Here is a 26,632-nt window from a genome sequence, read left to right on the forward strand (position 1 = left end):
TAAATTGATAACTGTTTTTACCAGGTGGACACCATATACTTCATGAGTGGTTTTTAAGACACAAAGAGAAATTTGAACATGTATATTCCCATTACACACACATATATATGCATTTTTTTTAACAAAACTTATCTTGAGAGGTAAGAAATTCTTGAAATAATATCAAATACACTTCCATGAGTTAAAAACACATGAAATCACTTAAATATACAATAAAACTCATACCTGTGCAGCCTTTGCTACACAGACATTTAAGTACTAATTAGCTGATACATTCTGGTAGCCAGAAAACTCCACCTAAGCTCAGGAGAAGTTATTCCTTGACAGGATCATCGTGTCACCCAGTGAAATTTGTGCCGTAGGGCACGAAACCGAGCCTCAAGGCGGCTGCCCCTCACCTCTCCACCTTTCCTCTGTGTTGGCCGGGCACGCAATATGCAGGCACGAAGGGAAGGGGGGGGTCCCCCACATTTCCCTTCAGTAAGATGTAGTCTAAGATTATGCATATGAGGCATAACTGGCTATTGATGCCCATACAGTATGAGACAAGTTATCTACAACAGAATTGAAAAGCACCCTATCCCCAGAAGCACTTCCACCACCAATGATTGTGGTTATATACCTGTGTCTGCTCTAAGTTAAAATACAGCACCTTCTATTTGCATGGACATTTCCTGTAAAGATTCAAAGCACAATTCCAGATCTTAAACTTTTCCACTCAACTGTTTCATGAAGACATGGTTAAAGAGCTATGAAACCTCCTTAAATTTCAAGAGTTCCTACTCTCCCAGTGTGTAGCGTGACTCTTGCACAGCAACACAAAAGAATCTCAGCATACACCCTAAATACATACCAGCTGTAATGGCTTCTGGTTAAATAGAATCCTCCCAAAACGCAGAGGGTCACATTTTCCTTGTTACATTGCTGAACAGACTGAACAGTCAGGCATCCTGGTATCCTCTATGTTCTTTCTTTCCAAGTTGTTTTTCGGTGAATGCAAGGAACAAGTTAGTACCTTCACTGTTTCACTTGCTTGTTTCTTTTATCCTCATAAGAGGAAAAATGGGGTGGGAGGTGCTGCAAGGCAGGTATCTTGAAATGGCACAGCTCCTGTCCTCGACATACTGAGGACTGTATTGCCTCTTGCCAGGAGCTCCACAGAGAAGGGTGGTTTGTCCCAGCTGGCCTCCAGTTGCCTCGGCTGGATTTATTATGACCAGCTGGCTACTACCAAAGCTCCAGCATGCTCATTTCTAAGTACTGCTCTCCTCCTGAGCCGAACGATTGAGTAGTTGTCGTCCTTGTGTTACAAGGTGGAAAAGCAACTAGCAGTGGATTTGGGAGAAGCCAATGCACCTGCTAAGAAGTCCGGATTTGGGAACTTCTTAGCACCTTATGTATATATGCTATGGGAATTGATCCATATTGATTGGTCACCAATGTAATGGACCTGAGATGGTCTCCTCTCTTAGGAGGAGGGCTACGTCAGAATTTTTACCACTTTGTTTTAAAACCTACTTGCCTAAAATTCCACCCAAAAATGCACAGGTGCTGTTTTGTGAGGGGGTAGCTGCCCTGCATGGGAGAGCAACATTACCAGGAGAGGTGGCTACAGACATTTTCTGCTTACAAGGTACTAGTATAAGAAAGAAATGAAGTAACAGATTAATTTGTGTAGCTTTAGTTTGTTACTGAGTCACACCAAAATGGGGATATTATAGAGTCTTTACTGTACTGAAGAATCAGGGATCAATAATTATTGCAGGCAGACTATCAGAGACCTAAACATCACAGACATTGGTCAAACACACAAACATCGTAAGTATACATATAATATCAGCATTTTTAAACATTTCCCCTCACTCACCAACTCAATAGGTGCTTTTTAGTCATGGCTTGGACATCATCCAGTCACTATCTACAACGTATTTTGAGAGCTGGAGGAGGTAAGGGAAGCCAAAACCCTGCAGAATTGCATTAAATTTCTTATTTAGTTCTACTTACATATTTCTGCATTCATCAGCAGTAGTGGTTTCAGATCATGCAACTCCTTATCTCCTGGTTTCTGCTGTGTGTGCTTACTGAGGTTTAGAAAGTGGACTTATATTTTCTTCTTCCCAACAGTCTAGAAGAGTTATATGGAATCATTCATTATGAAAATTATTATCATTCAAAACATCAAAGTGTGATAAGATAATAAATATCTTTCATACTATATGTTATGAGTTCGGTTCATATTTTGTACTCTCTTCAAACCTGCTCAAGTATAGTATAAACCAGTGTCACACCTAATAAATTACCACACAGAGAAGATCTGGTCTTTGTGGCCTGTTTCTTCAGAAGCATCAGATTACAATTATGTTCAACAGAGGGTTTTTTGCCTTTTTTTTTTTTTTTTTCCTCCATTGAATGCTTCAAACCAGTTTGGCAATCCTTAAAAGGTTAATGAGTTCTGTCTGCTGCAGAATGCCAAACTGATTTAATTCAGAAAATGAGAAAACATTCCTAAAACGTAATCAGCTGTCACTTAGGAAATGACATGCAACAAGATAGAGGTGTTTTACATTTTGTTTCCTAAGCAGGGCTTCTGAGAGGTCTAGAGAAAACGTCAGATGGTTCCTGCACAAGATGCGTCTCTCTCCAAAATTGTTTTTACCTGGAAGAGCAAAAAGCAGTCATTCAATGTCCCAGTTTCATGTCCCTCCATGTAGTCACAGCCTCGATCCCTGTTTGCTCAGGACACCTCAGCCTCTCTTGCAGAGGGCAGCACCTTGCACGTGTCTCCTTGACATCCTTTCATGCATCCCAGTGCTCCTCCAGGATCTCAGGGTGATCTGAACACAGCGCAGCTGGGACAGGGCAGAGGAGCTTGGCAGTTACAGGACCTCTTCCTTGCATCGGGGGATGACTGCTTGGTGTTGGAGGGAGTCTCCTTGTCCTTCCCAGAAGAGGAGAGAAAAATGAGACTGGTTATGTGGGTCAGAGTCATAAGGAGGAGAGAGCAATTCTTTGCTCTGTACCACCCATGCACCCAGGAGCAATCCTCCACTGACAGCCTTTTTGACATGGTGGACCCATCAAAAATGCCATTCTTCTTCATGGGTCTCCCCTCTCTGAGGTGGTGCATATGGGCTTCTGGAAAATTCACCATTACCACAAGCACTGCAGAGCTTCAGAGGCCTCACAATCCTGCCTCCTTATCAACACCTGCTACAGGTCAGTTTGGCAGGGCCATGTTTTACAGTTTTGGCAAGTCTTGGGAAAAGTCAAAGAAATGACATCATGTTTCCTGAGTTGAAATGCTAAGCAATTTCACATTGTTAATGGAATTAAGACAATAATTTAAGATAGTATGATCTCACACCAAAAGTGATGTCTTGCAGATCTTCAGACACTACAGTATTCTGTGATCCTGAAATTCTTGTGATGGAAATGTGCTCTAAAGTGGCTGCCAGAGCCTGCCCCTTTTCACAGCACCACGCTGCTGTGCTCTTCTCACTCTGCACCACTAAAGTGTTCAGCAGTGATATCATCTACAAGCGTTAAAGACAGGTCATGTTTATTTCTTTTATAGACTAGAATAGAAAAAAACAAATCCATCTTGGGTGACTTGCCCAAGGCTGCTGAAGATCCAGAGCATGGTCCGGTCTTGCTGCCTTCCTGGCTCTGTTTTCCTGCAGCCTCTGTGCCCATCCTCCAGGAACAACTCCCCAGAACATTTATGAAGCAATATGGTAGCAAAACCAGTTTTAGGCGCAAGTTACTTGCAAATACAGTTGCAATATGATAGTGTGCTTACAGCACTGCTCTTTTAATCGCTCTACCCAGATCTTTTTTGCAGCTTTAATCCCTGCATCCCTCTGCACTGCACGCTGCAGCAGCTGAATATCCATCACCAAGTCCAGCATTTAATCCAAAGATTTCATCCATAGTATAAACAGAATTTTTAATTGTTTTCTTCCCGGTTGTATTTAGTGAGCCTCACTTTTGCTGTCAGCAGAAGGAGCCCCTCTTGCTTGATCTCCCAGAGCACAGAAGTATACAACGTGTTTCTTCTTGCTGGTTAGCATAAACCACCTTCCATACATTCTGAATGTATCAAGAATGCTGTAAAGTTTAAATTGGGCTATCTGTAATTAACTATGTTTTTAAGAGTTTGTAGGCAATTTCAGAGCAGGGCTCGACCATATTAACAGTTTCACAAGGAGGAAGCAGAATTTAAACAGAGGAAACAAACACAAACATGTTCTTTATTTGACGGCAATGAAATTCATTTTAAAAAAGTGGGGTTGCAGTAAACCGATTTTTTTCACATAGCAGCTTCCTATGGACAATATCTAATTAACTAATCAATTAATTAAATTAGCAAAGCCCCAAGTAAATTATTTATCTGTATAATTCCCAGGAGACAACTTCACCTACAAACATATTTACTCAATTTTTATCACATTTCCAGTTTGTGTAAGTCTAATTTGTTTTTTAGTTTACCCACAGTAACAATGGCTTCCTTAATAGTCTTTTACGTAACAGCATATAGAGAGAAGCAACACTGGACTCCTGGAATTTGGAGGTAAGCACAGAAGAGAAGTTACTTGCCACTAGCTGAGAGATTTTCCTGCCTGCCAGCTCAATGCAGAGAATTACTATAAACAAGTATTTTTTTTTCTGGATTTTTTCAGGTAAGTTCTGTTGTTAGTTCTATTTCCAACGGTTTCAGCAGATACATGGAAAAAGAAATCAGTGTTAGATTTCACATTGCACTTTGAGAAAACTTGACAGAAAAGTAAAAAGTAAAATTTGACAGAAGAGCAGCAAGTCTGATGGTTACTAGTGTTTTTCTTGTACCCTTTAAATAATATAGAGGCCAAAAGGAATTACAAAAACATATTTCCCAGCCCACTTATGTCCAGACACCTTGTAGTCTTTTCCCCCATAATTTAGAAACAAAGATAGAGGGGGGACACAGAGATGGATGACAACACAAACCAAAAACCCTAACCCCCTACTTGTCTCTAGCTCACGAGAACTTTCCTCAAGGAGTATCCTATACCTTACTAAGCCATGAGTGAGACATCCTGAGTGTCTCTGTGCCCTGCCGGGGTACTGGGCAGGCTTGCAATGCCCATGGAAGATTTGGGGTGAGACCCCAAGTTCCCTCTCTGCCCAAGAAGCCCGAAGCAGTGTCTACTGGGGTTGGTGCACATCTCTTACCTTGCCTTCCTTCTGTAGGGTCTTCAAGGCATAGGCTTAGTAGCAGACTGCAAACTCTCTGGGACGAGCAGGAGGGTCTGGTTTAAAAAAGTGATTCTGCTGCAATATAAAAGAGCTGTTATTAATAATAGTAATATCCAACAGCTATCAATAGTATGCTGGCTGAGAATAATAATTTTCTAATTAATCAGCTGACACTTTGTTTAGGATCAGCAATAACAGCTCTGTGTCACATCACTCTCTGCAGAAGTAGTGGATGTGTAGGACAGCGGCTCTGGTGAAATACAGCGATGCCTACAGCTACCGCAGCATTCCTGGGTCTGGCAATCGATAGAAAGGATCCTGCCTCTCTCATTTTCTATCACCCCTTTAATGTCTTTATTGATACAGTGCTTAAAATTTGTCATTAGGTCATACGTATTCCTAAATCCTCTCTCTTTTGCTGTTTGAAGTACCATACCAACAATAGGAAACAATATTTATTACTTTTCAAAACAGGCAGAAATGTTTAAAAATTACTGCACAGTATGGTTTAATATAAATCTGTTGACTGCCCAGGGGTAGCACTTAAGATCATGTGGAAACTGCATATTTATACAAGGGTTCTTACATTTCTGAAAGGTTTTTAACTTCAAACTTAATTACAATCACCTATTTCAACAATGAGCAAGAATGAACCGTATGGTGAGACTAACGGCCATGATACGGAGCTGCACCAGCTCCCGGAACATCCTGTTTCTCCCTTCCCCAAACTGCAGTGCCCTCACCACGCTGCCTGCTCACCTCCTCCCACAGTGCCAGGCTTATGTGCCCTCCCAGGCTCCTGCTGAGCCCACGTTTTCAAAGCCAAAGAGCCACGTGCAACTTGGCTGCCCACCCCTGTTGTAGCTGTACAGCATCTTTCAACTCATCCTCCAGAGACTTAGTTTGGTGCTTACCTGAAATTTAGAGATAAAGTCTAGGATGATGAAACTGGATGCAGGTGAAAAGGGAAAATTAAAAACTGCTGGATACGAAGTGTTTTCAAATTAAATTACTTGTTCCCTCAGTCATATCTAGGAGTAACATTATCTACAGCTAATAAGGCAAACCAAAGACCATCCCAAGTGGTCTTGCATGTATGCCACTGGCTGACAAGCGCATCAAGGGACACTGCCTCAAATCCATGGCCACATGCTGGACTTCACTTTCACATATGACAATTATATGATATAAATATGATAATTATACTTATGTGTTCACTGATATGCCCCTCTCTTCATTCATATAATTCCTTCTCTTTTTTACCTGGCCTAGGCAAAGGTCCTTCATCATGCTGAGGTTCTAGAAGTCTAGAGGGTCATTTCTAACACTGCGACCATAACTGAGCGCTTCATCATTTCTTCTTCACCTCCCTAAACTTTATTTCATCTCAATTGTGCTTTCTGTAATTGTGCTGAAAATCATTTTGCCCTGTTTACAGAGAGAGTTGTCTGCCTTTTACCATCTATCAAAGGGGCAGAGGTGAAGGTAGTGTTGGCAGCCCCACCAGCAGTGGGTTACTGTCTTGCTTGGAGAGACCCATGCAGACACAGCACTGGACCACAGACACTCCAGTAAAACCCATGTATGACAGCAGTGAACTCTTTAAAGTCCAATAATTAGATGAACACACTTAACTAGGCTAAAAAGTGATTCTGCTTTTTGTTTCCCAGCACAAATTATGAAATCAAGGAAGAACACTCCCCCTAAAGTCACCCCAAACAAACATGTAACTTGTTTGTAAACCCCAAGCTTATTTTGATCTTCAAAGATAACCAAAGAACAAAAGGTTCTGCCTAAACTCTCAATAAATTAGTCATGGGCCCAGAAGTCACCGACCGTCTAGTTGTCTGAACACATCTCCAAGTTGATGGACCAGAGGATGCTCTCTGCTCTCTTGGCTGTTCACCTTATGTGAACCTCAAAATAAAACACCTCTGAACGGCACCTCTAATAAAGCAGCTATGCACTCTGCTGATGCTATTACTGCTTGTGAATGGCTCCACAAAGACAATAATAATGGAAAAAGGTTTCTACAGTTTTGTTTTTGTCAAAATGAATCACTAAATTGATGTATTTTTATTCCCTGGCCACAGATACCACTTCACAGTCCAGAATCATTACATACTCCGCAGTGATTGCTTTCACTAACAATAATATTTTTACAAAGCAACAAAGCACTTTGATTAATATGTTTTCCCTATTTCCCGGGACTACCCAGCATTTCCCTGGTGGTGAAACGGCCAAGTCCTTTCCTGCATAAAGCACCCTACCACAGCCGACAGCTTTGGGGAGTTATTGTAGAAAAATCACTTAAACCATCAACCTAGTGTACAGCAGTGGGCTGAGAGGCAAACAAGTAGTATTAGCAAGGGGATAGAGCAGTAAACAAGAGGTGATACGCTTTCTATGTAAGATGATCTTTAATAGCTATAACCCATATGGAGCTTACCCAGACCCCTTTGCAGGGCTGGGCACTGTGATGCAGGAAGCACAACACTTCCTTGCAAAGGATGTACCATAGGGCAACAAAGATAATATCAGGTCTCTAAAATCTAAGTGGTAAGAAAAGGTTAAGGGGGTTGAGTTATTCTCCCTGGAAAATAACAGCCACAAACATGACCTAAAAGAAGTTTTCAAAATTATGGGAAGTCTCTGATAAAATTCTTAGTGATACTTTGGTCGGTCACAGTGGCAAGACATTCACAAAAAGAGAAATATAAACATTATAAAACTGGGATTAAAGAAGAATTCAGAGAACCGAGATATTTCACGCATAGACAATAAAAAAAAAAGGTAGTGTTAACTCCCATTGAGGTCAACAAAAGAATTGTCATTGATCTGAAGGAAGTAGAGATATCCTGGAGTAATTCCCAAGATGAACAAAAACATATTGCACTGGAGTTAAAATGATGTTTTTCTTAGCGATTAATTTCTGAGCAAAGAGCAACAATGGAAGAGAGAAACACCCAGAAGAAAAGGTTAAATTACAATAGAAAGACTGGGTGACGTTTCTTCTTTCTGCCTGGGAGATCACATCTTTAAGGAAGTTTCTGGGTGTGAGTTTTCCTGGGCAGGCACAGAGAGATCCATTTGTCTCAGATGAGAAGCAGATGGCTGTAAAGCAGGATTTTACTGCTTTGCATCCCATCTGTGCATTCAGGGATGGGGAGGAGAAATTGTTGGAAGTTGCCACTTGGACAAGGAACCAAGAGCATGGGTGTGGTGATCTGTGTCCTGCAAATCCAGTCACTGTTGAGGCTGATCTAGGTGGGAAAGTGCCTGCCTTTGAAACAAATAAATCATGCTTCTCCTGCCCAGGAGCTGGTATGGGAAGAGAAGGAGATTTTGTCATCCCTAGCCAAGGAGATGTACGGGTAACCATCAATCCCGTGCAAAACAGGGGAGAAGTGAGTGCATATAGCACACTGCAGGGAGGGAAATGCTTCCCAGAGCTCTGGCAGAAATGCTGGACAAGCAGCTAAATTCCTTCCCAGAAACTGCTACAGTGACAATGCAATGCCTCCTGGCTCCCTCCAGCCCACCTCTTGCAATAAATGTCAGCCTGCAGCCGTATTGGGCATAATTAGCCTATGATAATAAATTACCCACATTTTCAGGAAAATATTAGAGACCATCATTATTTGGAATAGAGCTGCATTCAGCTGCACAACCCTACCTAATATGATGGATGGAGTAGTCATACCACTGAATACATTTATCTAGAATGAAGTGATTATTTCGAAGATGAACACAGTCAGAAGTAAGTGCACATGAATCATATACTACTACACACTGGAGAGTGTCAGAGTAGCAGGGGTTGTAGGTCAGCTGACCAGTCCATAGCTTTTAGTTGGTAGATTATTTCACACATATACCCTCGGATTTTAAAGCTCAATCTCAAAATCCCTCTGAATTTAAAAATGATTCCATGTTTTCTCTTGGAAGAAGGAAAAAAAAAAAAAAAGATACAGAAAGTTTTTTCCCCCTACCTTAGAGAAGATCTTTGGTGTTATTTGACTCCACTGTCCAGCCACGGGTGAAAGCATATTGCCCAAAATACCACAGGCAAGCATATTGTAAAATAATTTTGATAACAGCTAATCATTGTATGAAAAAGAAAGTAAACAATGAAGCACTTCAAGTGAGGACTTCCTCATGTCCAACTGACTGGAAAACAGGAGTCATTAAAGAGTCTCATCAGCTCTGCAACAAAACTATGCATGCCTTTTTTGACACATTTTAACTCCCAACAATATATCTTTAGCCTTTTCCAATCATTTTAGCAAAGCAAAGAAAACCATCCAGTATTATGGACAAGGCTCACAACTCTGTTCCCAAACAGTACCCTGGCACCGGCAGCATCTTGTCTTTTTTCCTGACACATTCTGATGGTAGGTAGGGTCACTTTAGACATCAAACTTCCATACCTGTGAATGAAGATAGGCTCCTGTTTGGTGACTGGGGTCTCTGGAAGGCTCTGAACAAAGTTAGATGCTTTGAACAGGGTGTGCGAATACACAGCATTGTGTACATTTGTCTTTCTGAAATGCAGTAGCATAAATATAATTTCTACACATTCTTCTGAATTATGAGCATGCTTTTTTTTGCATTTGGAAAGATTCATGGACTTTCATGCAAAGAGACTGTATCTTGCAACTCAAGAGAAAACAAAGAATTTTCAGTCATATTCCATGTTCTCATCATCATCATTGCTGGAAGAAATGGGTTTTTTTTCCTCCCCCCAATCTGTCCCAGCTACAAACAATTTTATGCCCCCAGAAGCGATGTCTAGATTTTTGCTGGTAGGGGTGCTGTAGCCAGCTTGTGGGAAAGCTTGTTTACCAACAGTGGTACTATGCAACACCTCCAGCTGTGAAAAACTAATAAATGGATCTCTCTTGCTGTCAAACTAGTGAAAGTGTCTTTTTGGATAAGAGAACCAAAAGCAATTTTTAAAGGCTGAGGTTATCTGTTATTAGACATACTTAAGATGAGTTACCACTAGATATATGGCTGCTTTTTTTTTTTTAAGATTTATTGTATTTCTTGATAGGTCATCAGTTAAGGATATTTATTACATCAGGCATCCATCCAACTGTTAAATGTCTTGCTCACTGTAAATCAGAATTTTAAGCTAGTTTTTGGATATGATACTACCCATATCTTAAAGCCAACCTCATCCTCAGTGGAAACAATATTAAATTAAAAACCATAGATATTTATAAATTATAATTTATAAATATAAAGTTATAATAATTAAAATACTTAACACAGAGTGATATTTCTTTGGATTTAAAATAAATGGTATCTATATGAAATGAAGTCCAATATTTAATTTTTTGACATTTGCCTAAAATATTTAAATATAATCTAAACTAAGGAGATATTTAAAGGTAGGAATCAATGCTACCCCCAAACTGCAATTTTCAAAAAATTGTAAGTATTGAACATTTGAAACATACAACCAAATTCAAACAAGTTCAAACATTTTTGGACAATCTGAATATTTGTTTTCGTGGGTTTGATACATTTAGGAAGTAGAGGCAGGTGAAGCTCTCTAATAACGCCTCCTGAAAGCGGCATGCTAGTAAAATCATAAAGCAGCCTGACATTAGGATGCGATACCCATGGGGTAAATAAAAGATGGAGTGGACAGGGAGGAGCCTTTTATGGCTCAGTCTATACTTCAAGAGCTGTGATGCTTGAAGGAAACAATTACATTGCATCTAATTTTTCAGACTTTCCAGAACAGTTTGTTGCTTTTTCTTTGGGTGGAACATTTGTACGAAGAGCTGAGTAAGCCTTTTATGCCCTCCTGCACTGAGCTGTCTACCCAAAGCCCTAATGCACTGCTTCAGGGTTAGGGCTCAACTCCGAAAGGGCACTGCCACAGCATCTCTGCTGTTAACAGGGAGAAAAATTCCCTCTCCTCTGTTTCTCGTGTGAGAGCAGAGTCTCTTCAGCTCTCCTCTCGTTCACCGCTGATGACCAAGAACTTGTCAGACAGAGTGAACTCCAACGTGCATTGGAAACATTAGGAAAAGATGGTGTCTGTTTTGCTAGTGCTCTGGGTTCTCACCTGCACATGGTCATAAAAGAAGAGATTTCCAGATTTCTTTACTCTTGGTAGGGAGATATTTCACTCATAGCCCATCTTTTTGCCCAAAGAAAGTGAGAAAGGGAACATCACGCCTTTCCATAGTCAGACTTGCTTCTTGATAATTCGTGGTCAGTTGAGGAGAAAATTTATTCAAGATTAAGAGAACGAAAAAAGGCAAAACAAGATAGAGAAAAAGAACAGAACAGGAAAGAGAAAATATGGATCTTTTTGTTTGCTCATTTGTTCTTTTGTATAGTCGATGATTCTTTTCTGTAAAATTGGTATTTTCAGGTAGTGTCTTTTGCCCCACCTTGGGTGAAAATTGATATTCATTGGGAAAATCAAAAACACAGCGATACCAGAAATTTCTACTGAAGTGCACTTGCACGATGTATCATGAAGCTTCAGGGGATCCATAAGTAAAGTACTTCTTACCCCACGCTCACAGGATGAGACGCTGTCTGGGAACATGAAGTCTACTCATTCCTCTCCAAAGACTTATTTTCTTCCACTCACTTGTGGGCTGCTTTCTGTCCCTGCAAGAGCACACAAAGCTGCATCACTTGGTGGTACAGTGATTTAGCACCTGAAGTGGGGAATTTACTTTCCTAATCTGAATTATTTTAACTGCCAAAAACATAAATGCTGCTCCCTCAGGCCAGGTACAAGGGAGGGAGCAGAATTTCTTCCTGTTCCTTCAGCAATCAGTGCTACCACCACAAAAGGGGCTTTGCCAGCACCACTGTTGGGGGATACAGCCCTCTGAGTTTGGTTTAGGGGATAAGTAGAAGGAGCAAATTTCTTGCTAGTTATAAATTGTCAATAAATACCAAGAGAGAATTTTACAAAAAAAAATGCTTCCGTGTCAAACAGAGCAGTTTCTGAGAGGGCTTTTCAGATACAGCCAAACAGCATTATGTTTCCTACATGCAGCTTACCTAATGCATATATGCACATTTACAAAAACACACACATGTATATACTTGGACATTTTGATACTGAAATAATTTCATGACCAGAACTTGGTGGTTAGAAGAAAGAGGTTGCTGGATTAGTAACACCAACCAATACCCTGTCTGTCAAGGCAGAATTAAGTCAACATATTTTTTAAAGTGTTAAAAATCTTCCTTTATAAACTTCACAAAAATTAACTGGAATATGGAATAGAGATGTAATGATCAGCTGCTTTGCTTTTCTGATAGGAGTCTGACTCAAATCCCAAACCTCCGAAGGTATAAGACAAATAGGAGACTTGTGCAAATTAATTTGCTAAAAGAACAGGTAATCATGAAAATTATCCCAACATTTGATGACAGGGAAGCCTGTGGTCATGCGTACCCAGTCACCCACACATCCTGTCACTGAAAACAAAGGATGCATATCAGAATTGAATTGCTAGGAAACCACTGCAAAAGAGCTATTCGTATCTACACAGGTAAATTAATTAGTAAATAAGCAGCAGCTTAGATGAAGCTGCTGCATCCTCAGCAAACTTATAACAAAGCCACCAGAGGCAGCAGGTCAAAGACATAATTTTTTTCATTGTCATTCTGCAGGTATGTTGCAATTATTCACTGTAATGCACTAAATACAGGGTCAGGCTTTTTCCGCAAAAGGCAATGTCAAAACTCCAATTGACTTAAATGGGAAGAGAAATGGGCATTAAGTGGGCAGGCAGATTTTCCTCCATGTCCACTAAGACTCGCAATTTAACACAATTACTTAAGACATTCTTTGCAATATTTCTCTAAAGCTGTTAGTTCATGAAATTTGTCCTCGAAGATATTTGTCTAATCATTAACCATTGACTAATTAGAGATTAATAATAAAATTTCCAACTGACTGCTTTGTAGGGGTCTTTCCTATTTCTCTGGGCTTTCAGGCTCCCTTCTCACTGCTGCACCCCTGAAAGGTGTGCTTTGGAGAGTCTCTCCTCTTCCCCTCAGCAGCCAGAAGGCTGCTGGATTTCATGCTCACCCCGATGAAGGTGCTCACAGACCTGTTACTTCGGGATAGTTGCCACTGAGCAAAAAAGCTTTACAGAAAATTATATGGAGCTGAACTCCATCTATATTCATGCAGTAGGTGTTCCAGATCTTACAGAGATGAGGATGACCCATTAAGGGTAATCTTCGATTAAGCAGATCTAAGCAGTAGTTCTCTTTCTTGTCATCACTTCTGCCTTTCACGAACATTTGTAAACTATGCTTTCAAGTTTTTTATTTTTACAAATATATGCTAGTTGATACATTTTACCTTAGACTGAGGTAAGAAAAGTGAAGAACAGCAAGGCAGTCTTCACCCAAAGGCCTGGCAAAACCTGGACTCTGGCACACCTTGTGCCCTCTGCATCACCACAGCATCCTTGCCAGTGTCCAGCAAGCCACAGAGCAAAAATCTCCATTTAACTGTACAGGCCAAGTGAAAAACTGGCACAACAAAGCAGGAGAGGGAAAAGTTTCTTCCAGAGACTTTGATGACTCTAAACAATCTCCAGCCAGCAATAAGGTACCGGCATGCACCTTCAAACCTGAACATCAGAGGGAAAGTATCCATCAGATTTGCATGCATAGTCACATTAATCCTTCTTACAATACGTTTGTCAAATACCTACATCCATTTTGCAGTGAGGTGGCAGACACCCAGATTTTCACTGTATTTCTCTTAATTTTGGCTGAGGACTTTTTACCATTTCCACTGAGCAACCATTATCTGGCATCACAGTCACCATAAGTGACAACTATTTTAGATCCCTTCTCAGAATTATTTATTACTGCCATGCAAACATTACGTATATCAATACAGCAAATTTTCCCATGGAATTTACTTTAAAAAATTTTTGCCCAAAGCCAATTTTTCTAAAAATGAGATCTTTCTATACAGTATTACTGCTCTAAGAAATTTGCATGTCTTTTGGAGTAGCATTGTCATCAACAGAAAACATAATGACATCATCCTTATTTTCAGGAAAAAAACACCCTCTGAATGTCTTGACATCTGCAAAGAGTTATATTGGACCAGCAATTCATAGCCAAGTGACTATGCAAACCCAGAGAAAACCATTAGTATAAAGCAGCCTGCTGCAACTGGAGTGGGAAAGCCGCTACAGCAAGAATCGGCTGAGCAGTAACCCTTGTGCATCAGATTTACATTTGAAATAAAACCTTCAGGAAATAAATGAACATTGTTGAAGAAGCGTTCACATGAGTTTATATGACACTTCTCTTTAGCTCTTTGTAGACTCTCTTAACTACAGAAATCAACTTTGATTTTTTTTTTTTTTTATTAAAAGAAGAGCCTAAAATCTAATTCAGCCTGTGCTGAACCTACTAAGATTACGATGGCTTCTACTCAAACCAGTGAAGTTGTCACAGATTCAGTCAAAATTTAGTTCAGACTGAAATGCTGTCTGAAATTTCAGGGATGGCCAGCTTAACCTTTGGGTAAACCGCTGCGTTTTTCAGACTTTTTTTTAAAGCTTGCAGACATCTCTCATTTCCAGGTCCAGTATCAAAAAGAATGGAAAACAGATAAGCTATAAAACACTTTTTCCTCCAAACTTAGAGGGATTTTAAAATTACATCAGTGGAGAATTCCACATATTCCACAATTTTAATCCATTCCACTATATTTCTTGCTAATCCAAGTTTGTAGTGTGTTCAAAATACAAACATATTTTTGACTGCTCACATAGTAGTGCTTCTGTTATTGGACTTGCCTCATTCTTAACTGATTCCTTGTTTAATCATGGGAACAGCAAATTTCAGTTTCCGTGACCACCCGTGCCAGAAAACTTTTTCCATATCCTTTCCACAAAGGAGGTGCAAGAGACATAAAATTGGGAACAAGGGGAACTCATGGTTAAACATGGCTAGAGCCAACAAATATTATCATATTATTAACGCACTATGTAAAATGTGTATGCTAATACCATCACCCTTATAGAAAAGGGGTAACATACGTTTACATCTGATTCTTCAGACTGAAAAATTCAAGGAAGTTTTTTTCAGCATTTCAAAACACCTTATAAATCACATTAGTACACCAAAAATCATTGGTCATACCACTGCATTTGTTCTTGTTTGCTATAAAGAACTGAGAGAGAGAAGTAAAGCATGCCTCAGATATGCATCTATTTCTGCCTAAAGAAAGTGTGTTACTGGTGTGTTTGCCATGAGCTCAGAGATGAGGATGCAACCCAAACCTCTACAGTCTGCAAATGCACTTCCACCAAATTCAAGGCAAAACTTCCTTTCAGTTTCAGCTCACAGAGAATTAGTGCAGCGGCAAAGCCTCCTCTCTCCCCAGCCTTGGCTCGCCCCCTCTGTTCAGACTGGCGCTGCCTATTCTGCAATAGTGGTTCAGGATCAGCTCCTGGATCAGGACCTGGTCCTTACCGAACACCCAAAGCTTCTAACCCTAATGCAATGTTTTGGAAATGACTTGCTAACAAGGGTTTGTCAAAATAGATTTTAAAAAACCCGTGGGAAAAATTTAAGGTAGTGGCAAGCAAACATATATCAACATCAGTTAAAAAATCAAAGTATGAATATACTGAAATGCAAACGGCCTCCCCCCAGAAAACAGGTCCTATTCTCAAAGTTTGCATTCCTGTGACAAACGCACAAACAAAGCATCACTTGATGTTGCTAACCATACTGTTCAAAGAAAGTGTCTCCTGCTTCTCTTTTACAGCATCCTCAGCCCAGTCTTTTTGTCTGTGGAGATAGTCTAATATGTAAATGTCCTTCTACAGTCTCTTCAGAATAAAAAGGAGGTCTTGGGAATTGAAATTCTATTTATATTTATCATAACTTGATAAGAGTAGAGTGTGTTTATTTAAATACTCTACCGTTATTTCTTCTTAACAACAGGCAGCTCTGAAGTGCAGTTATAAGTCTGTTTACACCACACATATCAAATTGACTTGCTAATGGTAACTTTTATTCGGTATCCATGGGTTACTGTGTCATGTGATTTGACATCAAGTACAGACAGTGCTGATTAGTAGCATCCAGTTCTGTCCATCTCTGTGCATCACTGAACCATCTGGTCATTTATTCACTAATAAGCCCCTAATGGCCCAAATATTCACCGGCCTGTCATTGTGACATGGCATAAAATGCCTACATCTTTCAACTTGCTTTGACATGTTGCTTGTTTCACATCAAAACCCGTCATTTACAGGAAAAGAGCTCAGAGGGGTAAAAACTTGACCTAATCTGCAGTGTTAACACAAAGACAGAGGCTTTGTTATCTGGTAGCCTGACTGAAAGCATGTAAATGGGCATGAATTCATTTTGTACATTTTTTCCATGCTCATTTTACAACATTCTTTAAGTTTGGTATCATTCCTAATATGGGTTTTTATGTGGGTTTTGCTGTGAAATCTCTTTTCTTTATCTGTTAATATTCTTAGGAGTGCTTTAAAGGGAGCTGGATTCCCAGAGACATTTGTCAGTTTTCTATACGGAAAATGTGTATCAATGGGAATATTATGGGCAGCCACCAAAGTTTTCTAAACCCTTCTATTAAAAATTAGTATGATTAATAATTTTACTTTGCGTCTCTTTTATCTTTGCCTAGATATCAATAGGCAGTGTAATACTTCCTGCCCTAAAGGACAGGAGAGGAGATGCAATAACTATTTCCAGTGTAGGATGTTAGATTTTGCAGAATCTTTCTAGATGAGAAAAATCTCACAGTATATAATCACACAGCAAAGTCAAACACGTTATTATTTAAAAGTCATGAATGCTTAGTAACTGAAAAAATTTCTCTCTTCAGCCCCATCACACAAAATTGCTGGGGAAGAAGGAGGTCACAATCAATGTTTTATTTTTTTTAATCTTACTGGATATGGCCACAGTTAAAATAGTTTAAAAAAAGCAAACACCCATTAAACTAATTGCTGTTGAAATCTTGGTTAATACATCATTAAAATGTGATTAAAGCATGATGTAATTGATTGTAACTAGAACACTTAGGGTGGTTTTATGGCTCTGCAGTCATTGGTGTGATGGGACACATAATTCACCCAGTATGTTAGCTTCACTTGATGTGTGCCTCTTGGCACACTAGCTTCTTGAAGCAAGCATACTCTACTCAACAAAAACTTCCATTGTGTTGCTTTCTGGCTGTTATGCTGGTTCTAAGGTGATAAGTAAAAAACAAAAACAAAAACAACCCCAAACCCAAAATTATTTTAACATGATAGAACATTTGCTTTCTTTTTTAGATAACTGCAGTGCTTAAAATAGCCTGTTATTTTCTTTTTTTGTGGGCTGACGTTACGTATATGTTACCGGTAGTAGTTCCTGTTAATGACATGAACATCATCCAGGATAAATTCTCTGCCTGTGCATGCTAGTAAATTTTATCAGAGAATTCAGGTCAGCTAATGAATCAATTTGAATGCTGGCATCTTCATGCTGAGATTCAATCAAGTTTAAATTTCATTTAAAATTAGTTAGTCAACTAACTAACCAGTCAAGCCCATAACTAAGTCTTAGGATACATACACAGAATTTAATGTATGTATTCAAATGTTTCTACTTTTTGATTATTCACTTTACCAATCCTTGTTACACAATGTTATTCTCAAGGGCACCAATAAACACATTCACTCCTGTCTTATAAGCTTGAGAATACCTTTTGCACTTACTCAGAGCCCTCAAAGCTAGAGAGGGCTAGAAAACAATCGTGTTTTGTGAAAAATGTTGAGGTTTATGAAACTAATCTCTATTCAACATTAAAACAAAACCCAAAGCAGAGCCAAGTCAAGCAAGATATGAATTGATATCTTTCTAAGCCCCTAAATGGGTATCTTATTCATAATGTTGTTAATTCCTCTTGCTCTAAAGAAAAATCTCATCTGACACATGCAAAATCTTTTTGACAACATTTAATCAAAGTGGAAAATTGCTATGAAAAAAAAATAAAAATCTGTTTTGATGACCTGTCATTTTCTGATGGAAAAAGCAGTTTTGTCAACAACACAAACCCCGATCAACTCAGGATATATTCCTGTTTGTGCAAATAGGACTTAAAGGTACCAAAATACTACAGCCTCTTGTAGGATTTGTTCTTTGATTCTAAATTTTAACATGCTGAGCAGTCTCAAATCAGTACTTACGGTAATGTTAAATACAGTTACTGAGTATGAATGGCAGCTGGAGAGTGGTTCTTTTGCATTTTATTTATGTTTTTCAGATTTTGACAATTAAATAAATGCATGTTAGTTGAAAAATTTCATTCTAGCTATTTCAGTCAATATTGACACTTCTAAAAACTTTTAGAATTTTAAAACCTTTTTTCAGGTACTGATCCTTTGAAATTGAGTCTTAATTTTTTTTTTATTTGAAATTTAGTTGACATAAAAGCAATTACTTGAAATTAGTCAGAAAGAATAAAAAATATATTTTTTAGTTAGATACATTATTGAAGTGAACCATGTTGATATTGAAAAAAAAAAATTTAACGTTGAGTAAGAGAATGAATTGTAACCACTTCCATAACCCTGATGTCTCTCGGGAAAAACATTCTGGTTGTCTAATGGGCAATCTCTCAGAAAAATCCCAGTTCTGCTCAGTATCAAATAAGCCTGGACTCACCACCAGCTCTCATGGAATAGTGCTCATGGAATGGGAAATGGAGAGAAGTGTTTACTTCTGAGATTTAGGGGGAAACTTCCTCAGAAGAGTTACACTGCTCTATCTGGAATAATGGGGGTTTTTTTTCAGGACACAGCACAGGACATCTTAAATGCATCTTGAACATTGTGTTTTATCAACTACTGCTTATTATAGGATTTGCAAAAATCTTTAAAGCTAATGATGTCGTCAGTAGCAGGTATGCAAATATAAATGGAATATTTGTTAAACTAAAAAGACATGATTCATTTCAACAAGAGTAAATGTGTCATGCAGCAACAGTCTCGTAGATATTGGGTGGCAATATCTGTGATCATCAGCTGGCCATAATTTGAATACAGAGCATTTGTAAAAATTTCATCCTGTTTTTAATTGCATAAATGCAAAATCATATTGATAGTGCATAGGCATTTCAATCACTGGGCCATGACTTCAGCTAGATCCATTTGAATCAGAATTAGCAGAACACAGCACTGCCTATTTTTGTAAGAACAAAACAGAACAGAAGACAAACCGATTGCTTGGCTGCTGCTAAAATTCAAAAGCTAGCCTTTTTCAGGAAAAGTTTTTCCATAGCTGATCTTTAACATTTACCAAACACATGTGGCTGCATCCTCAAAGTGGCTGTTTAAGAAGCCGGCTAATAAGTATTTAAAGGAAATCTTATTATTACCTTCTTATATACAAGATAATAAGATTGCATTTACATAACACTATTTAACCAAAGGTCATACACTACTCAAATGAGAATAAATGATATTCATAATTTTTAAACAGGTGAAAAAAATCACAGCTGACAAAGGAGATAAAAAAGGTTGCACGCTCAATCAGTAGAATAGCACAGCTGTCCCACTACGTCACTTTTTTTGATAGGGTAACTTTGGCCACCTTCCCCAGATCTTCTTTGCGGAGCATTTAGTTCCCTGCTCTTCAGAATATATACCAATATCTTAACACCGATAACATTACAAACTGTGTCTCTACAGCAAGCAGAACTGCTTCTTTTTTAATACATTTTTAATTCAATGTAGTAAGAAGAAAATGGTTCCTGGCCACTGGTGAAAAAATCTGCCACCAGGCTTATACACACTGAAATAGCAGCATATTGCTACTGTTTGCTTAGATGGAAATTAATGCAGTAACAGCACATTTTAATACTGAAAGCCAAAAAATGTAAAATCTATTCAACCAGCCTCTGAGTATTTTTCTTGAAAATATCAACGTTTTCATATATAGAACTAAATGTTTGTGAAAGCAGTACTTGTACAACCAACTAAAACAGCAAGCATTAATACTGCACCCTTTTAGATAAGATCAGATCATAATGGTATTTTTTAACGTTCCACTTAATTACTTCCTAATCCTGCAAAGATATTTATGCATTTGCTTAACTTTTCATATGTGAATATTTTCATTGATTTAACATGTATCCAAGTTTTTGAAGTAATAGGGCCTGAGCACAAGGCTAATTATATGCAAAGAGCATTTGTAACTCTCTTAATGACATCAACTGTCTCATATTTGAAACTAAATACGCCTACCGCCCTGCCTAACTGTTGACTTTCTATTAAATATTTTACTTGGAAACAGAGTGGTAGAAATTGAATTTTAAACTTGCCTATTTGTATATTTAGACCCAAACTGATGCAGATCATACAGAAATAAACACTGTTTATTAATGCAGCAGAAGTGCTGCTGGTACATTAACCACACTATCATCAAGAATGTCAAAAATATAGCATGCAGCTCTACATTGGCAGGCACACTGGGAGTGCCTACCGTATGCCCCCACACGTGAGACAAAGTTTGTAAAATTCAGATCCATTAGTACTTACAAAGACTTAAAAGAAGCTCTCTAATGCAATAAACCTCAAGTAGGGTCAAATATATGTTGTAAGCTACTGAACAGGCTACAGTGATATCCATATGATGAATTGAGATGCAGACCTAGATTTTCAATGAGTCTGAGTCCGTCTTTTGAGATAGTTGTCACAATGACTTGCCACTACAGCTTTGGGAGTGCAACTACTCATACTTGTGACTGGCTAGGTATTCACAACAGCAGACAAAGCACCCAGCACTCTGATCTCAAAGTCACCCTTTTTACTACAGCGATGTCAAATACTTTAATAGGTGATAGAGCAGAGCAAAAGAGCAAACGGACCACTTCCACACGTGTCTATTTGCACACATGGAAAAACCTATCAGCCTCCTCGCATTTCCAGACTCACTAATCACTCACAAATGATCTGATCCCACGTTTGCTCCCTGAAGTAATTAACTAACAAAGGTGATTATCCCAGGGTCACCATCAGGCTACCAAGAAATGATTGTTACCACAAAACAGAAAGACTGGAAGCGAGAAAACCACAATTTTCTCATCCAGTATACAGTTAAGAGCCACTCTTCTGCAATAAGAAAACAGTCACTTAAATAAAGTCCAGTACATGCCAGCTGTGCTTCAATGGGACAGAGGCTCTAAAGTCAACAGCAAAGATGCATTAAATGCTGCTTTATCTGCTTACTCTAGCGAGCAGTCATTTGTTATTTTCTACCAGAATTGATTGCCCCCTGTAACTTCTTTTTTAGGTTTTCACGGGAAATAACAGAATGTCACAAGGGTCCTTAGGTGACAGAGGCTCTGCCACACTGCGTTGTCTGCCAAGATATAAATTAACATAATTAAATAATCCATGACAGAAAAAATATGATTGTTACAGCATATACTGTCATCACTGATGTTAACAAAAACTTAAAGCCTTTATCAGTTGAAATTCATCCATCATACAAAAAGTAGGTAAATAAATTAGAGATAGACCTACCATAGGGGTCTATCCTTATTCCTGGTTCAGCAATAGAAGGCTTTATGTACATTTTCTTGATCCACTGCATTTGATGCACATTCTAGACTTTTTAATTGACATCTGTATGAGTATCTGATGACAATTTCATTTGTGAACCTGTTTTCTGTGGTCCTTCTACTACAAAAAAACCACAAATATTCTCTTCTCATCAGTTGTCCAACACCCTGGTCAGTGTTTTCAGAAAAATCCCTCTTGTTCTGGAAATCCACTTTCTAGCAGTCTACCTGGAGACTCCTAGGAGATTCTTAGATCTTTAATATATACAAATTAATCCAAAATCAGTGGCATTTAAGGGTGTACAGTAATTCTGAAAACAGAGTCAAAACAAACTCACATGCTCAAAATCACAGACACTTTTGGGAAAAAGAAGACCCGTAGTGTACACTCACCATAGGTCAAAGTAAAGCTGTAGCACAAGTGTTGGTCTTGCTCTACAATCAAGTGTAAGAGAGAGCATTCAGTGTACATTTCCCAAGGGGCCAAGTCCTAAAGACCTCACTCAGGCAAATCTCTTTTTGGTTTGGATCTAAGAGTTGAAGATTTTTACCCTTCAACAACGGGTCTGCTGCTGCCTCCTTTTCCCCACTGCACTGAGTAGATGATGCAGATGATGCCCTGTGATCTGCAACAACACCAGTTTTGCCACTAAGTACGCTCTCTTTTGTAACAGAAGACTATACTAAAGATGGGCAGAACTTCTCTTTTTCTTCAGCCCTTTGTATGTCCTTAGAATCTATTTCTGCTGAGAAAAATCCAGAGGAATATTTGACTTGTCTATTCCTGTCTCTGCAAGAACACTTGCAGGCAAAGAGCAGAAGTGGAAGGAGCGTGGGAGCCATTCCATACAAGCTATTGCTGCTATGCCAGATCTTTGGAAATAAAGCAAAAATGCTTTTGCAAAAACTTGTTTCCTAATTCTGATTAAAATAGAGTTAAGTATCTAAATTTTGGATGCAGTTGAACTGAAATGAAAGAAGACTTCCTATGTTTTTCTCAAACTCGTACCCTAGTTTTCTCTTAGCCATTTGTTCCTCCCAGTCCCAAATTTATGGGCAGTGTCCCACAGTAGCCCGTCCTAGTGGCGAGACCCATTACACTCTTTCTTTGCATGCCAAATTCTGACTTGGATTCTTTTCTTACATAACACATCCAAAATTCAATTCTCAGAAACAAGCCTTAGAGCACAAACCACCAGACCTCTCCCTCCCTTGTCATGCTGCACTGTTTGCTTACTTTCAGAGAAAAGATGAGCTTCCCTTTAGCTGGCTTAACTCCAGAACTAATTATCTGAGATTAGTGACCTGCACAAACCTTGTTGATTTCAAGGAAATTCACCAAGCAGGCTCCAAAACAAATGCAAAAATCAAAGGTTTTTCACATTGACAACAGCTCCTCCAAAACCACAAAAGAAAATGCAGACAAAAGCAGAAACTTGAAAGGTGCCACTATATGGTTTAGGATACTCTATTAACAAATCTTCCCATTTTTAGATGTTTATCTATATTTTTGTTTTCCTTAGTGATTTAGTCCCTTGTTTTTCCCCCCCAGGGTGAATCCTACTAAATACTATACCCTGTCATTACTCTGTATCAGGTCTCAGTTTTCAGTGGTTTGGATGTGTCATGTTTTGCCCAACTAACGAGGCATGGCCATCAACCCTAAATTTCTAATGTAAGCAGAAAAAGGAGAAAATAAGAGAACAAAGGGCATAAGGATAAGCCTTTCCTTTATCAACCCTTGTTGGTTTGGACTGTAAACTGTCTTAGATAAAGACTACCTCTTCTCACTGGCATGAACATCAGATAGTAAAATGGGAGCTTAACTGTGGGGATAAATACCACAACAAAGGAATAGCAATTCTATTATTAACATTCCATCTGCTTTGATTAATTTTCTTGTGACAATTTTAGAAAGTGCTTCACAATTGCTGAGTTCCTAGCTGCTGTACACAGTACTAACACCATCTTGAACAGTATCAAGGGCAACTTAACAAAAGCAGCATGGAGCCACATGTATCTGGGTTGGACTCTGCTATAAGACACAGCTCACTCTGCCTTTCTTCTTGGTCACAATTTTCAGAAGTATTTTCATGAAGGCCCTTGAACAGTTCACCATCACTGCTGATTTTTAAAAATGTTTAGGCCACAGCAGCTAAACCTATTTCCATGTTCAGGATGCCCACTGACTTTTCACAGAGTATCACACTAGTATCTAAAACCTGGAGTCAGGATCGTCATCATACCTGAGCCTCCCAAATGCAATGAAAACACTTTTTCCTCCAAGTCAGGATCTCACTCTATGGAAAAGCAAAGCTTTCATAAGTTAGAGTTTCTCACAGTTTAATAGTTAAATGAGAGAAAATGGTTTGCTAGTAGCTTTCAGTTAATTTTTGACAAATAAAGGAGACGCTTAGTTTAGACTACTTAGCCCAACAGGCTAAGGATGCTAGGGATTAAGAGTGTAGGTTTGGAAGGATTATATCATGGAAAGAGAATAATCAATACTATTTAGTTTTGGCACCTTTATATTCTTTTAATTTCCACCTACTGTAAGAACAAACAGTGCTGAGCAGCAGTCCAGAAAATGTTGCTGAAACAGAGAGTATTATATAGAGGTTTGTAACTCTTAATAAAAAAAAAAAAGAAAGAAAGAGAGAAAGATGCTGAGATAAATCATTCATATTTATTCATATGCTTGTCTGTAGAGGGAGCATAACTTTTATATTAATTTCAAGACTCAGACTTTTGACCGAGTTTATACTGGCAATATCTGTTCTATAGTCAAAATTGTATCAATCTCTAAGATTGCATGTTAAAGCCAGAAGGATTATCTTCATATATTATTAAATCCAATGTATATATAAGTAAGTCTTACTGATGCAAACTGTAGTGCCTTCTTATTCTGAGAATAACAAAAAAATAGGCTGAATGAAATAAAACAAATGAGAGTGTCCTTTTTATAAAGCAAACATAATGCAGTAGCAGAACTCCATTAACTACAGCATAGCAGGGGGAGGTGTTCTGGGTTTTGATTTTTGGTTGCTGGTTGGTTTTTTTTACAATTAGCTACATTTGCACATTTTTTTTAAATTGCTATAAGGAGTTCATGAAGGAGTGACTGTATCTGCACATTTTCATTTCACTGTACTGTAATTTAATCTCAGCAAATGAAAAATTTTTGCAGCAGTGTGAATGGGAATGCTAGGCATTATTTGCCTTTTTTCCCAAACTTGTCAAACAAATAGCTGTAAAAGCATTCAAGCTTTTATGTCTTACACAAACATTGGTTTATAATTTTGCATGATGTTAAACCATTCTAGAACTTCAGCTCAGAAGGGCAATCTCCAAGGCTTCTAGGCAAGAAGCATCCCGATATTAGGTACTATGTATAAGAGAATAAGTTACTTCAAGGTACCAATAACATCATTGCAATTCATAGACATTCATGTCATAGGAAGAAAAGGCAGAGGCAATAGATTAAGTAGATGAAGATCTATCATTCCCAGTTCCACTTCTGGCTGGAATGATCTCAAGCCTATCACTTTTTTCTTAACGACTTTCTTCACAAAACAGAAATACAGGGGGCAGAGTCATGGGGGCACTGAGGAAAAAAGTTAAGATCACCCATAGAACCCAGGAAAACATTAATTTCTCTCCTCAATTTCATAAGCCAGTGAATCCTTCTGGAGATGAACTGGTTGCCTAAGTAATGGTTATATACATCTCTTCATACACCTTTCCTGAACTCCGTTAAAGCTCCTGCTTGCAGACCTTTAGCAAGAGATGAGAAAATTCTTATTTATCCTCTGATATTATCCTCTGAGTGAAAGAAAAGCCCTCTGTGTATTTAACTTACACTTTATTTGTTTTTAAAATATATTTAGGCACTCCTGTGCAATTTGTTGCTAACACTTAATAAGCCAAATCCTTTTAGATATTTGTCTACAGCTGTAAAATTCTCTGCTGGCCTCTTCCTCAAACTAGAGGTTTCAGCCCCAACTTATTAACAGATGCCAGTGAAAAATACCAACTCCAGAGACCTTCCCACAGTGCCTCGTTCAGCCCACTGCCCTTTACACTTTGCTTGTAACCGATAGAGAGTCTTAATGTGCATATCCACAGGTGTGTAAGGCAGCCCAGGAACTAGTGTCTATGCACTAATATCCCTGTGAAGGGCAAGCCAGGCAATCAAGCATCTTGATTTTAGCCTCCATGCAAAAGGTCAGATTAGGCACTCTCTTGAGGTCCTCACTACATTTCTGATTCTGTGCTCATGCTGTGACACCTGCAAGAAATCCAATAGCTAGGTAAAGCAGGGTTGTAAGGAACTTGGCAAGAAAAAAACAGCATTTGTTACTGAAAATACAGATAAACTCAAAACTATCAAATACAATCCCCTATCTGTCCTTTCTCATTATTTTTATTATTCGTTATACACATCCTAACTCAACAACAAGATCTTTGTTGTTTCCTCCCCAGCACACAGCCGTGGGCTTGCACAGAGCTCCATTCACATGCCCCTTGCTCTTGCATGTGGACACATAGCGATGGGTGCTTTGTTCCCCACTAGGTGTCCTGTTTGAGGGCATCATGGACTTCATCACCATCCAGGTATGAAAAGCTGCTTAGCAGGCAGACAGCGATTGCTTGTATCAGCTCAAGGTTCAACAGCTCTTTCCAGAGTAGTTCCACATTGAATTACTGCAGTGTTCCCTATATGGGAGCGAAGAGAACCAGCAGAGGACCTGGTGAGATTCACCCTCCTCCCTGAAAGAGCTCCTT

Source organism: Numenius arquata, chromosome 3 (genome assembly GCF_964106895.1).
Source record: "Numenius arquata chromosome 3, bNumArq3.hap1.1, whole genome shotgun sequence".
Classification (NCBI taxonomy): domain Eukaryota; kingdom Metazoa; phylum Chordata; class Aves; order Charadriiformes; family Scolopacidae; genus Numenius; species Numenius arquata.